At 38.8% G+C, this 16,393-nt stretch overlaps 1 long non-coding RNA gene across 3 annotated transcripts in view; it reads right to left on the minus strand.

Annotated features, from left to right (window-relative positions):
- The window catches only part of LOC105758737 (uncharacterized), a 333,084-nt gene that overhangs the window by 210,078 nt on the left and 106,613 nt on the right, over positions 1–16,393 (minus strand). The gene's annotated exons all lie outside the window — the stretch shown is intronic.

The raw sequence follows: 16,393 nt of genomic DNA on the forward strand, positions 1-16,393 counted from the left end.
GCTATTATCCCTTAGATATCTTTAAACTAATTCATCCCTCTCTAGAATCCCAGGTTTGGGTTGATAAATCAAGCGAGACCTGTGTGTGCTGGGAGCTGATTACAGGGTCATTCCTCAGCAGAAATGTTTGACCATAGTTTCCCAACTTCATATTTTATCTAGCAGCTGGTGATGTATCATCACTAATCCAAATGCAAAGTATCAGGAAATAAAAGGAGGCGGCACTGTTTATAATAAATCACTGACAGGGAAAGCTTGACCTTTTCGCTTCCTACAAGGTATTTCATTGTTAGACCACAGACAAACAGAATTTTTCATCTGGTGCTTAATATGCATCAGAAGAGAACAAAGGTTTATAAGACAAGAAGAGGAGGGTACTACCTCCACTAGAGGACACTTATCTTTCCATAGATCAAAAAAGGCAATGCTGTTAATAACACTTTTTTTCTTAAGAATCTTTTGTTCTTCTTATTAGACTATAATTTAATAATAAAATCTCTTACCTTTCATCCTGAAGGAACATTCAGAGACTCCGTTAACTTTACCGAGTCTTTTAAAAATGTATTCTTTTAAAGAAAAATACTTATCTTTAAAAGCAAATATAAATTACTAACACCATAATGATGTAAAACCACAAAATGGTATCATTATTATCAATACTTAAGCTGGAAAGATATCCCCCATATGATTTTATTGGTATAGCAGTTGTGGCCACAGGTGACATTGCTGTTCAGACTGGACAGAGTACAAACACTTAATGAAAGGTTTCCTCTGCAAGAAGCTTCCATTTCACTTTTCACAAAAAAGGATGGAAACAGAGGTACCAAACAGACATTATTAATACAACACCTTCCTTGCAAAAAAAAAAGAAAATCTGTTGAACTCGGGTATCTTGTTGGTCTAGCTCCCCCAAACCTCCACCAGGTTATGTCATAACCAGATGCAAGATTCAGCTCCTTAGCAAACACAGCAGCTACAGCATTTTGTTAAAAACACAGAGGCTGTTGAGATACACATCTCCTTTCCTCGTTTTGAACAGCATGGGCCAGCACCAGAATGAGACACCAGGCATGGCTGTCTCTGCAGCCCAGAAGGATTCAGGCAATGGCTCTGTGTGCCTTAGCACCAAGAGATTCTAAACACAAACCATCGACTACAATCACAAGGAACAAACTCAGGATCACAGCAGCAGGTCACCTGTACCATCTCTTTTCCTGTAGAAGATCACAAAGTTTTATGTTTGGGCTTCCTTTATGTTGGCTTCCTTTGAAAGTTGGTGATTTTCAGAAATTCTTTCTGAAAAAGCTCAGGAGACCTGAAGCCAAGAGTATTTCCTGTGTTTCCAGGCAGAGCACACAAATCAGCCTCACTGGCTATAAAACACCTACTACCACAGTACCTTGAGCATGTGCTCAGCTTCTGCCAGTAGTGCAGGGATTCTCTGGGGTCATTTTACCCATTCTCCCCTCTCCCAAGGAATCATACCAGAACTCTTTTATTTGGATCTCTAACAGACTTTTCCTTCTTGGATTTTCAGTGGGTTCTTACATGTTCAACTGAGTTTTACAGCAAAAAGCATTGAGATATTTTACTATGGCCCCCGTACAGTTTTTACACCAACTTGCACACTAGGTTTGCTGACAGCTGGTGTCTTTAGTGGCACCAGCAACCTCAAAAGTGACAAGAGGAGAGCAGAGCAGTGGCCTTACTCCTACTAAGAAGTTGGAGGTTATTGTAATCCTGAGGAAACATCAGCTCAGCTTGCTCAACAATAAAAATGATATTACAGCAATCCCTGTGGGCATTTCTGTTGTATTGGTTGTCTCCAACCTCACCCTTACACAGAGCTGTCATATCACTACCACTAAGCTGCAAGTGGCTTTTTTAATTTGCCAGCATCTTAATGTCTTTTACTATCATTAGCTGCTACTTCTCCTCTCACACAAAAAAAGGTTTAGAAAATCTATTTTACTAAGAGCTAGTATATCTAATTTGTACGAATTTACTAAAGCTTGTCAGTCACACTAAAGCATTTAATCATCTGTGACATTAAAATAAAACACTTAAAAACCTTTGGCACAGAGTGTTCCTGTTAAGAAAGTACTGTAATAGTATTCACTCTGCTGGCAACACAGAAAAGAGCAGCAGAAATTAACATGAGCAAAATACAGTCCTTCTCAGAAAACTTCCATACTGGTCAAAGTTGGACATTCTTCTATGCTCCTTCAAAGAACAGCTTATTCCCATTGTAATGATCTGAGATGTTTCATCCTTCTATATACAGCAGCCATGTAGGCAGGGGGAAGCTGTTATAAAGTCAATACTAGGGGGTTTCAGTGTAATTAGAACCCCTCATTGCCCAGAGGGAAGGAAAAAAAGTAGGAAACTTTCTCTCTGTTTTATATTACTACTGAGAAAAAAATCTGAACACTCAAATTAGAACAGTTATCTTAAGGGGAATATGTTTTTGCCCTCCTATGCTGGGTGTTCACTGGAGTCAGGATAGTTAGAAACTGCCATTTAATTTCACTCTTCTCCTGCCTTTCTTTTAAAAAGAGAAAAATAAATTGCAATCGTCATATTCATGTCACTCCAAGATCCAGTCTCAAGGATCGTTATCAAATATAATGAGACTTGGTGTTATTTGGTGCTAGGAGTGCATTTCAAAGAGCTCCTGGTGCCCAACCTACAGCAGGGGGAAGGAAGGAGGGAAGGAAGGAGGGAAGGAAGGAGGGAGGGAGGGAAGGAGGGAAGGAAGGAGGGAAGGAAGGAGGGAAGGAAGGAAGGAAGGAAGGAAGGAAGGAAGGAAGGAAGGAAGGAAGGAAGGAAGGAAGGAAGGAAGGAAGGAAGGAAGGAAGGAAGGAAGGAAGGAAGGAAGGAAGGAAGGAAGGAAGGAAGGAAGGAAGGAAGGAAGGAAGGAAGGAAGGAAGGAAGGAAGGAAGGAAGGAAGGAAGGAAGGAAGGAAGGAAGGAAGGAAGGAAGGAAGGAAGGAAGGAAGGAAGGAAGGAAGGAAGGAAGGAAGGAAGGAAGGAAGGAAGGAAGGAAGGAAGGAAGGAAGGAAGGAAGGAAGGAAGGAAGGAAGGAAGGAAGGAAGGAAGGAAGGAAGGAAGGAAGGATTGCTATAATTTCATATGCGTAAAAACACCCCCTACTAAACATACTCTGAGGTTGAACAGCTGTCTGTAGAATACTCTGAATTTCACTGCAAATACATTGAAAAAATATTGCTATAGCCCAATTTGCCCCTCTAATTTTCTTTCTTTATGCACACATTTTCCACTGCTGTTGAGGGGAAATCAGTTCAAGTATTAGCCAGGGAATTAATTCCTTAATTTTCAAATCTCAGTCATATTTTCTGTAAACTAGAATCCCCCCTCTTCTTAATTCAATTGCCTCTCTGAGACTGTCCCCAGTAGAAGGTGAATCAATCACTTCATGAAAGGCACCTCTGCATGACTGCCAGAAGAAAGTCTCCCTCCCCTCTCTTTAAGCAATAAACTTGTGCAAGGTAAAAGAAAATACATTCAAGAACCATAGTAAGGAAAAAAAGGAAGTGCCTGTAAATTTGCCAAATTCAAAGTTAGTTTAATTTGTGCATTATTACCCACAAGCCAATATTGTGATATTTCACTGCAAAAAAACAAAACAAAACAACCTAGAAATTGTTCACGTGTCCACTGAATTCCTATGTTGTGAATGGTATAACAAAAAGAGCTCCAGAGGGTACTATGCTGAAATTCACACTCTCTTGAGAAGAACCTACATGGTCCCTTTGAGCGACCTGGGTTTTCCCCACTGACTTCCAAAGGACTTGTGACAAATGAGTTCATAAGCAGCTGAAGAAGAGTCAATCTGAAACAGAAGCATCTTTTATGAGGAAAATCAACTTTTTCTCAGATCTCTACATTTTCTACAGTAAAACATCTACTTTCTACCCAGAATGGTTTTAATTTTACTCCTGTAATACGCAACACTCAGTTTCATTCTGGGGAGTGTGCTTGTCATTGGGAGTAAAGGAAGAGGCAGAGGCCAGACACAGCAGGGACTGAGCATCTGTGGTTCCTCCCAGCCCATCAGCCAGGGACACACCTCACAGAATTTGCAGGAGTGCAGCCCCTTCCAGGTGAGCGGTGGAAACACCCTTCATGTAAATCCTGGTTCAGTAGCACCTGCCTGTGACAGGATGGTAGGGATGCTTCAAATTGTAAAAAAATGAGTGCCTTGGGAAAAAAAAAAACCAGCCCAGTGCACCCAGGGCTATTCAATTGGGACCTGCTTAAGAAACTCATGAAACAAACTCATCTATGACAATGAGCATCCCAAGGAGACATTGCTGTAGGATTGCTCTGTTCTTATCCTGCCCCCCATGATATTCATGACAGACCACTCTCAGAGACAGATACTGGGGAGACAAATCTCCTGTCTGAGCAGGTATGGCAATTCTTACACAGGGCTGCGTGACCTGATTGCTTTGCTTGGACGTCAGACACACAAGGGGCTGACACCAACTTCATCCATTTCTCCCATTCTCATTTTCAGCCTGGTGAAGATGAAAATCTGCTGTCAGATTTTCAAACTGAGAGGCTAAACAGCTCTGCAGAGGAACCAGCTCAGCATCTCCCTGTCAGCTGCTCTGGGAAAATCTTCTCATTTTCCTCTCCTCCAGCCCAGAAGCAAAATCAACTAATATCATGGCTGCCTACACAGAGCTCCCAAAACCTTGCTGGCAATTTTTTACAGTGCTTCTGGTGAAAAGATTTATGATTTTTCTTATTTTTTTCCCCCCCTAGAGCCTAGTTTAATATCCCTTTTTTTTTAAGCCTTCCTCTCCCCACTATAGCAAAGGTTTCCCTTTTGCTGCCAGGGACAAGCAGAAAGTGCCCAGCACCCAGCAGTTTCTCCCCAGCCTGTTGAGATTCCCACCCTGCTACCACAGCACCCACAGGAGATGTGGCACTCCAGTCTCCCCAGGATCCTGCAGGGGAAATCCCTCCACCCTGAAATGCTTTCATGAAATTATGAATAATGAATACTTGGAGTTTTTCATCACTGCTGCTACCTCATCTGCGGTGGTTCAAGGCCAAACAAAGCAAAGCGTAAGGACATACGTGAAATATTATATTGGACTAATATAGTTGGAAAAATAGACAAGTTCTTCAATATATAAATCTCTCTTTAGATGACCTTGCACATCCAAAGTTTGTGCTTCTTCCTGACAGTTTTTCTAGTCATCTTCTCCATTGGGAGTTTCTTTGTTTTAATTCAACAAACAATTCAGCAGGCTTGTCAAGAATTAATTAGATGGCTCAGGCAAAAATACTCACAACAATCTCCTACCTCTGTTTACAGCAGGACTGTACCAGCCTAGCTGCACCTCTATTTCTGCTGCAATTCATAAAACCTGTATTAATCTGCAGATTGCCTTCCCTCACAAAACCCCAACAGCTCACTGCCTCCTCTGCTTCTCTGTTTGGCAAAACAAAACTCAGGGAAGAAAGAAAATGATATGGTAATTAAATTCTCTCTGTTTTAAAGGGACAGGCAGTCTTTCTGTACTAATCTGCTCCTTGCAAATTCAAGACAAATACAACGGAATTAATATTGTACAGTTCTTGCTAATGTACTAACTATAAATTGCTGGCTACCAAATGAAAAGTAGGAACAATGATATGCAAGATGTTACTAAAAACCATTTACAGTACCAGAAAGTGAACAATTTCTATCCAGAGGATTCTGCTATAGCAGATGGGATTACACTGCAAAAAAAAAATAAAATCTCAAATACAATTTGCCAATTAGTTCTCCATCAATCCTTTCAAGATTAAGGAGGGTTTAAGTCATGGTAATTTGGAAGGGGAAGGATCCAGACCTGTGGGTACTCTCAGTACTGAGTAAACCCCAGAATTTCCCATAGGTAAACAATGAAACTTAATTAACAGGTCAAGTGAGTGATTTGAGGGATTTTTGTAACACCTGTTTCCATATTCTCAGAGGGACTATTTTTAGCAATATTTGACAGTGCACCCATTTTGACTATGGACCAAATGCAGTAGGTAAGGTAAACTGATTTTCTGATTTTACTTGAGACACTGTTGCCCCCTTTCCATACCTTCAGATTCCTGTGGGTCTTTTTATTTGTTCCCCCACAAAATACATCATAACTATGCAGAAAGAATAGAGGATATTTACTTTTTTTTAACCTTAATAAAGTTGAATATTTTCCATCAGGGTATGTTGCGGCTCAGAATTAAAAGGGGACTGACAGCTGAGAGAGGATGATACTGAAGTGTTATACCAAAAATATTTTTACCTTAGCATACATAGCATGAAATTAATTCCAAGGGAAGATTATTGGTTTCATAGTGAGTTACATTATTTAGGTGGATGCATCTCATTCTGTCTCTAGGATTCAGTTCTAGTGCCTTGAGACCTTTCAACCCCTCAAGGCTGAAAAGATGTAAAGTTTCTTGGGCTGGAATTTTGAGGGGCTGGAATTTTGAGGGGCTGGCTCTACAGAAGTGACAACACAGCAGACTAAGCCAAGAAGTCTCGACTCTGCTGACCTGAATCTCTCTCTCTCTGATGCTGCAAGGACTAGAAAAACCCTTTAAAAGGTCTTCATCAGCTCTACCACAAAGAGAAAAAATTTCATCTTAGGAGAAAAGGTCATGAGTCTGATTCTCAGCTTCTTGGGGTCAAAGATCTTATATAAATATTAAAGTAAAGAAAACATAGAAGAGGAGAAACACGCATGTAATGCAAGAGCCATGTGAGATCAGCAAATCTATGCCTCAGTAAGAATATGTTTATAAAAAATATGTGCGCACTGTGAATTTCACCTGATTGCCACTCATAGTAGGTAAAAGGATTCTCAGTAACTGTCTGATTTTTCATTTTTCTCAGTAAGAGTACTCCTGCTTGTGTTGTAAAGATCCCAAGTGTAAGATCAGACTCCAAGGAAAGTGCTCCAGAAGGTACTGAGACTGTCCCTGGTGCTGTGGCACTGATACATTTCATGGAAAATGTGATGGATTACCTGCACTCTATATGTTCTTCTGTTGTAAATTGAATTTTCTACCTGGACTACACTTCCCATGCTGCAATAGGGTCTCATCATTCAGCGAGAAAAAACAATAAAGCAGCATGCAAGGCATCTGACCTAGAGATCTACACTAAAGAAGTATGTGGGCATGAAACCATGAAATAACCAGTGCTAAAAGATATTACTGCAGCTTTTGTAACCAGAGGCTTCTGGGTCCAGCCACTCCTTCCTTTCCCTGCTACAAAAAAAATCAAAATAACCCCCCAAAAAACCCACAACAAAACAATACAAAAAAACCCCATAAAACCACCCCCCACTCCCCCACATAAACCCTTATATGTGTAAATAATGAAATCAAGAAAGTAGGCACATCTCTATTAATGTGACTGCCAAATCAAGTTCTCAACAGTCAGCACATAAAATAAAGACATATGGAATTAAATTCATTGTGTTCAATCAGTAAAAAGGAAAAGAACTCAAATTAATTATGTAAACTTTAAAAAACACATTTAGGGATATGATTTGTTCAGAGAGGTACGTTTTGCACACTACCTGAATCTAGCTGAGAGAACACATAAAACATTCACTTCATTTTCTGCCACGTGCTCGTTTAGTACAATACACTCAGCCATAATGATGTAGCTAACAATTTTATGGTCTTGTATGATTCATGCTGCAAAGGATACCATGCCACACTGAAACCTTTTTATTATCAATCATTGGGAAACACAAGCTTGAAGACTGGCACTAATTAAGAGAGTAAGGATTTACAAATGCTTCTGCTTCATTCTCTAAATATAAATATTCATGGTAGTATCTATGGATCACTTTTTGAAGTAAAAATTGATCTTGGAAAATAAGAAGTTGCAAAGGCAATAGAAGCATAATTATGAAAGGCTGTCTTCAAATCTTACAACTGGAACACTTTATGACAATAATTCTCTCCTTTTTGTAAAAACAAAAATATTGGAATAATTATGGAAATACAACAAAGCTGATCATGAATTTAGATTCCTTGTTAAAATCAGTTTCCTAAATAAAAAGGATTACATGTCTATTTGTTTTCTTCTTTTCCTTTACCATTTGTTTCCCTCTGGATCCTTTGTGTCTGTTTCTCAGGAGGCCTGTTAGATGTGCACCTCTCATACACACCCTTACATTCCCATTTCCTTGTGTTCATGCCAATACTGCTGTCACTTCTGTCTGTGCATCTTCCTGAACAAATCTCCCAGGTTTTCTACATATATTCCAAACTGGGCATTAGCCAGAACTAAAGTAGCTAATTTTCATTTCTATTTATATTCCTAATTCTCTTTGTGTAAGTAATTATGGTAAATGCATGCTCATTAACCACACATTAAAAAGAAGATATATAACTAAATATTATATTACCTGCTTGATAACCCATTACTTGTTTATATTTTTATTAGTCCAAAGAACACTAAGTAATATATACATGAAAAAAATACATATGTAATTAGAAGGATTGGTTCCACCTCATCTAAGATATAGAAATAATTTATTAGAAACAGATTGAATACTGCAAATAAAAAGATTGTCAGCAACTAGTGATGCCTGTGGTGAGGAGCTCATTCCTGCAAAGAGTCTATACCTCATGAGACTGAGGTAAGACAAACACTTGGCTAACTACAGATCTGAAGAAAGCAAAGCAATTCAAGGTTTTTCCTAGCTTGAAAACTTGGCTTCAACTGCAATATTTTCTAGGTCATCGAGAAACAGATTTTTTTTCATTTAACATTTCCATAAGTAAATAAAACAGCTCCTGATGACAAACATTCAAGCAAAATGACTGAAAAGTGTCTCCGCAACTGTTCTGAAGGTAAGGGAACTATTTAAACTGGCCCACACTTGATATCTCCACGTTTAAAATCTGCCAGCAAACAAATGGCAAAGAACATTGATAAAAAACAAACCAAATTGACTTCTTAGTTACTTTGATTATTTTTCCCCCCTCTTTTAATGTTGTTGACAAGATTAATAAAGGATTCAAAAATATCCTTCTGTCTCTTCAAACCCCTTGTTGATCTATTTTGTCTTTATTATTTTGTTCTAACAAGCATACCCCAGCTTCTGGAATTCATCAGCTTAAAACACTACTTAGTATCGCCTATTTTCAGACTAGCTCTTATTAACCTAAACTATTCAGTGAATAATGCCTATGCCTGTACAGTGTGTGATTAAATACAACTATATTCAGCACTTTCATGTATGAATTTTGCTTGGGAGAAAAATTGCCATGCTGCTGGACAGCATATTTGAATATTTTTCCCTAACACAATTATTTATTATTTCTATTAGCTAATGTTGTTTTACTCGTAATTATGGGTAATTAGATGATGAGTTGTCAGCACAATCAATTCACTTAGAAGCTTCTACATTTAATTAACTCAAGATGGTTTTGAACATTTAAATGTCAAAACAACATTTAGAAAACAGACCATTAATATGTTGTTCATTGAGCTGTACATTATAGAATGTGACTTAAGAACCAAAGGTTTTGGTGTGATGACAGGTCTCAAAATCTGCTTGTAGAGAGTCCAAATTTGCTGTACATTTTGACAGCTTTACTACAATGGCTTTGGACTTGGCAGGTCACCTGTTACAGAATTTCAGTGCTGATCTGAGAATACCAACTACAGCAGGACGTGGTGGATAATGGAAAAATACCCTTCCCAAACACCAGCATCTAGGAAAGCTGCAATGTCAACCTCCATCTGTTTTCATGGCTTCAGCATGGGGATGGCTCCTCTCAAGAGAAAATGGAAGGGAAAGGTAGAGTCAGATCCATCAGCAGCTGCAGAAGGGCTCTAGACAGAGGGAGCTGTAAGGTGGCAGGGCCTTCACATCCATGCTGGTTCTGGACTATATGATAGGAGACAATAAATGCACCCATTTCTGTTGGTTTTTACCCTGTTCTGCAAAAGGATGGTGAGATAAAATCAGGACAAGACTTTCAGAGAAAGAAAGAATCTGCACCACCCACAGATTTTTATTTAGTGCTACTATTGCTGAAAAAGCACCCTTCAAAGCCTGACAAGCTGCTCTAACAGCTTTGTTATAAAAGCTGAAACTTCTTGATATTTACTATGAAGTTCATTGTTCTGTTTGAACATATCTTTTTTAAAAAATCATTAAGCCATTAATCCACCAAGTGACCATCCTAACATTAAAGTTTCCTCTTTAATATGAAATCATAAGATGATCTTTAAAAGCTTAGGAGCTACTGAGCATGTTAGTGGAGTTTTGTATTCCTATCAGGCGTCTCAGTCTCTCTCTCTCCTCAAGGATGTACAATTGCAGTGGAAGTAATGGTGAAGGGTGCCAGACCAGCCAGCAAGGACACCATTCTATTGTTAATGGACAATAATCAGGGATCTGGCTTTGGGGGCTCTTATGACCTCTCCTGGAGATGAACAGAGCAAGGGTGGGAGAATGACCCATGATGGTTTTGAAAACATACCTGGGAATGTTTTCCTTTCCTGTGACTACACCAAGACTGCAAGGTACTAAGCCCAGGCTGGCAAATTTTAAGAGTTAATCCTTATTGCCACAATGACCATATGTAAGGGTTTTCATATCAGAAAACCTGCCAGAGGGAAACTGAGATGTTTGAGATAATATCTGACAAGGAGTTATGTTTTTCTCTTATCACCAGGACTTTTGGAAAAGTGGCTTGGAAAGGCTTGAGAGCTTCAGGCCTCGCTCAAAGCCAGCTAGATCACTGGACAAAGACAGATTATTGCCCCATGAGCTTTAAGGTTACACATTAAAAAACGGTGGCTTAAAAGTTGCCCTTTTTCAGCCTAAAAGTTATAATTGAAAATTTCTGTGCTGAAGATTCCAAGTTGATGGAATCCATCCTGAAATTCCAAACTGTTCTCCAGGGTCAGGACTTCTGGCTTTAGAAAAGAGCTTTGTGACAGAATCTAATCTATGGTCATCTTTCAGTCAATACATGCATTTGCTTTAATTTCTTACACAATCCCCATGGCCATCCAGACTCAGCTTTACAATGCTGAACAAAGCACCAAAACAAAAAAACAAGTCACCAGCTATATTTCCAGCACTAAGTCAAGTCATACATATTTCAATTCACATGGCATTTGCTCTTTCACATCTCTGAAAGTTACCCTGTTTTTCACTCTGACAAGCTGTCATTGTTTTTAGTAACACATTTTTGTTTCAGTGTTGGGAGACTTTTCATTGCCTTGTGTATCAGAAGAACTGTTTTCCACAGTAAATATCCCAAAGGCCCAAGTGAAAGAATGCTGCCTGCTTGCTTTAGTACCAAAGCCAGAACTTGAGAGTCAGCACAAATGACAATAAAAAGAAATTACTGAGAATTTGGGGGTGTCTCATACCAAGTAGACAGAATAACTTTAAGGCCTATAAAATAAACACAATTTCCTTCTGTTGCACAGTAGGCATTATTCATTACCAGAATGGTTTTGTTGTGGCTGTGCTGTGTTTTGGTACTGAACATCAACAACATGACAGAAATGTTTCAACCTTTTCTTTCTCTTTCTACAAATGTGAATGTAACAGTAAAGCCAAATGACAGGTACTCCCCCACTCGCTGGTATTCCATCAGTCAGGCACAGCTGGAACAGCATGGGGCCCCGATAAAGCTGCGTAAGCCAGCACCTATTAGCTGCTCCCTTTGATTCTCCTGCTACTGCTCAGACACAGGGCAGGATGCTGCAAAGGATAAGCAGCGCTAAAAACAGACAAAAAAATTATTATCCCAAACAAAGGTCAATAAGGTATTCTGAAGACCTTCTCTGTTTCACTTTCTGGTTTTTAGAACAAACTGTCCTGTCAAGATCTCAGTAGTTTCCCTGAGCCTGAAAGATAATTCAAGATCTCTGTATAGTTTGAGAAAGTTTTAAAAAATGCAGCATGCAGTGCAACAGTTTGAAGCCTCTCACACAAGACTGAAAAATAAAGAAGAAAAGTAATCATGATGAATGCCTTTTCCTGCTCTTGTTCTTTTTCTCTGCATTCCTAAATTCCTTTCTATTGCCAACGAGAATACATGATTTTCAGATTCGTTTTACAAAGTTAATGTTAGGCTAGAAGAGGATTGCAGATGCACTTCCTCAAACTAACAATTTTTTACGTATTATTTTCAGTCCTTGAGAGTGTCCAGAATGAGCTGGGGCAGTGAGATCAGTTTGTAGCTATTATGTTCATGACTGTGCATTTCTTTTCCTCATGATAGTTATGTTACAGATTCTTACATGCAAGCCCACTGCTTTTCATATGAATGAATTCAGAAAGTTAAAATGCACATCCTACAAGCTAGGAGTGAATCTGTATACATACACACAAACACAAATAAAGGAAGTCTTATGCAACTCAGTGAAGTTTCTGGATGTGTGCTCTTTGAAGTTTTATGCTGTATAGTTGGACATGCCAAAAGCTGAACTTTCGGTAAGATTGAAGTAAATCAAAAATAAATGCAGAAATTCTCAGAGGTTGATATGTGACTTGGAGAGCCTTAAATGGCCAATGAATTTCAGCTTGCAGAGTCACTATGCCATAATTGCATGGTTACGAACTTTTATTAGTTGATTGCTCCCTTCCAGCCTGCCCATTTTTTAAATCATCACAGGCCTTTCTCCACTCACACTGAAGCCAAAGGCTGTGTTCCAACTGCTGCTCCCGGCACGTCGGGCAGGGCTGCAACCCACAGTGCACACTGCAAGCAGAGGAAAGGTCTGTGAAGAAAGGAGTCCTGCTGCTCCCACTGAAAAGCCCACACCTAAAATAGTCTTTTTTTCCATCAGGGATGTCCCGGATGTTAATGTATTTCCTAAGTGGGTTTTCTGGAAATTGCGCATGGAGAATTACTATTAGATTGATTTCCCAACCACATAAAAATCAGCCTACATCTGAGCTGGTCACAATGGTGCAGGTTTGAAAGAGTCTAGGTAAAGCAGAAAACCCCCTTCTTCAGTTTTGAGACATGTTTGGACAGCTTTGACTGTGTTTCTCCAACCTATATATTTGACTGAAATAATCCTTCAGACAGGCACCAATCTCTATTCTATAACAGAGACATCGAGTCCTGATCTTGAAATATTTTCAATCTTTCAGAATACCACCACATGCATAAGTAATAACTGGGATATGTTTTAGCACTTCCCTCATCTCTATGAAGTATATATCTAAGTGGCATCAAAATACTGGATATTTCTGCTCTGCAATACTTATGTAAATCACTACTATTTTGGATACAGTTCTCTGTTAGCACCAACATTCGTGGCTTGCAAAAGGCATTATTCTATGCTTATGCTTGGCATTCCTACTGGAATTATAATTCTGAAAAATCATCACAGCCATCTAAAGGGGCTTGTCCATGAAGTTCCTGCTCCCTTAAACACTTCTTAAGCCAGAATCACTAATGGTCTTTTTCAAGAATGACTAGATTTTTATATCTTCCCCCTGGACTCAATGCTCCCATGCAGCCAAGAAACATTTTATTAAAATGCTAGCAATATAGTTACATTTTACTCTCAATACCTGCAGACTAAAGATTTCTACAGAGATCAAACTGCAAAAACAGCAAAGCAGGAATGACTAAGAATCACACTGATCTCACAGAAAGCTGGCACTGCATTTCCAAAAATAAATTCCAGTTCCAACCCTTTCATTCCCACAATCAAATACAGGTGCAGCTGTACAAGAGTAATCAATGGCGGATAGAGACAGATGTGCAACTATCCAATTTGCAAACAAAGAACGCACATGTCAGTAGCATGGACGACCACATCTTCACTTCAAAGAGTTTAGGACTGGATTTTGGCAGGCAAAAACATACATGTGTTTGGGAGGCTCAACAGTGCAAGAAACGATCATATGCTCACTAATCAAAATCCAGCAGAGGCCTTCTTTGACAATTTGGCCCTAAATATTAAGCAGTGCCTGGGGGCTGATTAAAATTGACCTCTCCAGGGCATAGATCATGCAACACTAAGAAAACAAGCTGAAGAAACAGAAGCAAAGACTGCTGTTCTCTGCATCTTTATTGGTATGAAAACTCTTAAGACGCCAAACAAGGGGGGTGTTCAGGGGGAGACATTAATATCTGAGGAGGGAGATCAAAAGCACTTAACGTTCCTGGCACTGCATTGTGGCATGTGTATCTTTATACTTTTAAACTTAAAGTATTAAAAAAAAAATATTGCAAAAAAAAGGGAAAAAGGAAAAAGAAACATTTCTTTGTTAAATCAAATATTGCCACATGTTACTCATTTTAACTTTGCTGTCCTAAGATCCAACTTAATTTAGTCTGCATTGAACATTTCTGATCTGAACATTTAATGTGGCAATGTTTTGCTCTGCCAGGAATATTATCTGAATGTTAAACATGAACTCAATTTATTCATCAGAATATGGCAAGCATGATACCAAAGGTCACTTTGTTTATATTGTCCTCCAACTCCATAACTTACAGCCTGTTTCTTTCATCTTCAAACCTCAGAACACTCAACATTATTGGATGTTACAATGTGGGTAAGAGGACTGTATTTTTTTTTTTTTCTAAAGCATTTTATTTGGAACTGGAGGGAAGGAAACAGCCTTGTTCAGCAGCAAGGAAAAGCACAGAAACATGCAATAACACATCTGCTCCGTTATGAACTGGTAACCGATATGCAAGATAAGGTTGCCCTGGTATGGAGGATGCATAAGAATCTGTGTGCATTACCTCTTAATGCTCACAATGCAATTATGGCTTTTTGATTCTGTAAGCAGTTGCTGATCTCAGCCACATCAGAATAAAACCACAACCACCACATACGCATTTTTCATGCAAAACATGGCCACAAAGTCTTTGCAGAATCCGAGCCAAATTCTGCTATTAATTACACTGGCAGAACTTTGCAGTAGTACCACATTCATATGCAGCTCTGCAGTTCAAAACTGTACCTACAGCAGCAAGATTAGCTTAGAAATTGGTACCTGTTCTTCAGAAAGCATTGTACATTGCTCATGTGACCAGTTAGGATAATTCCAATGCTGAAAATGCTTGTCCCTCCTCCCCTCAATATCTAAAGGCAGCTTGAATCTAAAGGAATAGACCTATACAAATTCATAAGCAGGTAGATGAAAGACATGTGAACAGAAACATCCATTTCAAAATATCCCAAACCATTGTGTTTCTGAAGTGGCAGAAACATATTTCATTTCTTTACTATTTGTCACTGCTTCTAAAGAAATATTAGCATTCATCCTGCTTCCTGATAACTCATTATTAGTTTATCACTTACTGAATTCAGATGTTAAATTTTCTTTTACCTTATTAAAGAGTCAGTTTACTACTATTTATTGAATTGCTAGCATTTTCACACAGTTACATATCAGATATCAGGAAAGAAATATCTATCTGTTAATTCACTATCAATAAAATCCAAAGAAACAAAACTGATTATTGGTACCCAGGCTTTTCAAATCCAGGCCATAGAATCATTCAATATGGTATTGATACTTCCCATCAAAACACTCTTCCGTGCATTATAAATGTGAGGCTGAAGAAAAAGAAATATCTCAACTTTATCAGAAGGAGCAGCCTTACAGAAAACCCTAATGCTGAAGGGAGCTCCCAGCAATGCAGCACTGAGAGAAGGCTGAACAGGTAATGTGATGCAGACATGCAGATGTTCAAGAGGACTAAATCCAGTTCCAGGTGCACTTTTCATGACCCAAAAGTCTCAGTGCCCCGCCTGAGCATTGGGCTGACCCAGAACAGCATTTTCATGACAGTGGAATTCCCTAAAACTTGCAGGTCTACAAACTGGTGTTATTTGAAGATTGATAGCAAGCTGTCCAAAGGCATCAGGTATTGGACTAACTCTGCTTTTGTAATCTTAGCTCTTCTTTTGGTGACAGCAGAACCTTGATTCCCCTCAAAGAGTACTCCACTGATGACAATTTAGAACATCAAGGCTGTATTTTAAGTGCATGTATTAGCTGATCCCACACTTATATTTCTCCTCAATCATACTTTATGCAAGTAGTTTGTGACCTCAGCAGTTAGTTCTATTCATTCAAAAGCCTCCATTTTTAAAATTTTACAGATACAGCCACCTTAAGTCTAATAATTACAGAGATTTTTTTTTCCAGTGACAGACAGACATATACACAAGTGTGTTAATTGACAGAGTACCTTACCTCCCTAATGCATTCTTATGTTTTATATACAGGTAAGCTTCAAGAGTGCATTTCTTAATCCAATGAAATATTTATCAGATCTGAGATCTAAAGTGTACATATTCAATTTTTTATGCACACCTTTACATGATTCATGAAATTCACTCATAATGTGAG

Source organism: Taeniopygia guttata, chromosome 11, assembly GCF_048771995.1.
Source record: "Taeniopygia guttata chromosome 11, bTaeGut7.mat, whole genome shotgun sequence".
In the NCBI taxonomy this organism is placed as follows: Eukaryota; Metazoa; Chordata; class Aves; order Passeriformes; family Estrildidae; genus Taeniopygia; species Taeniopygia guttata.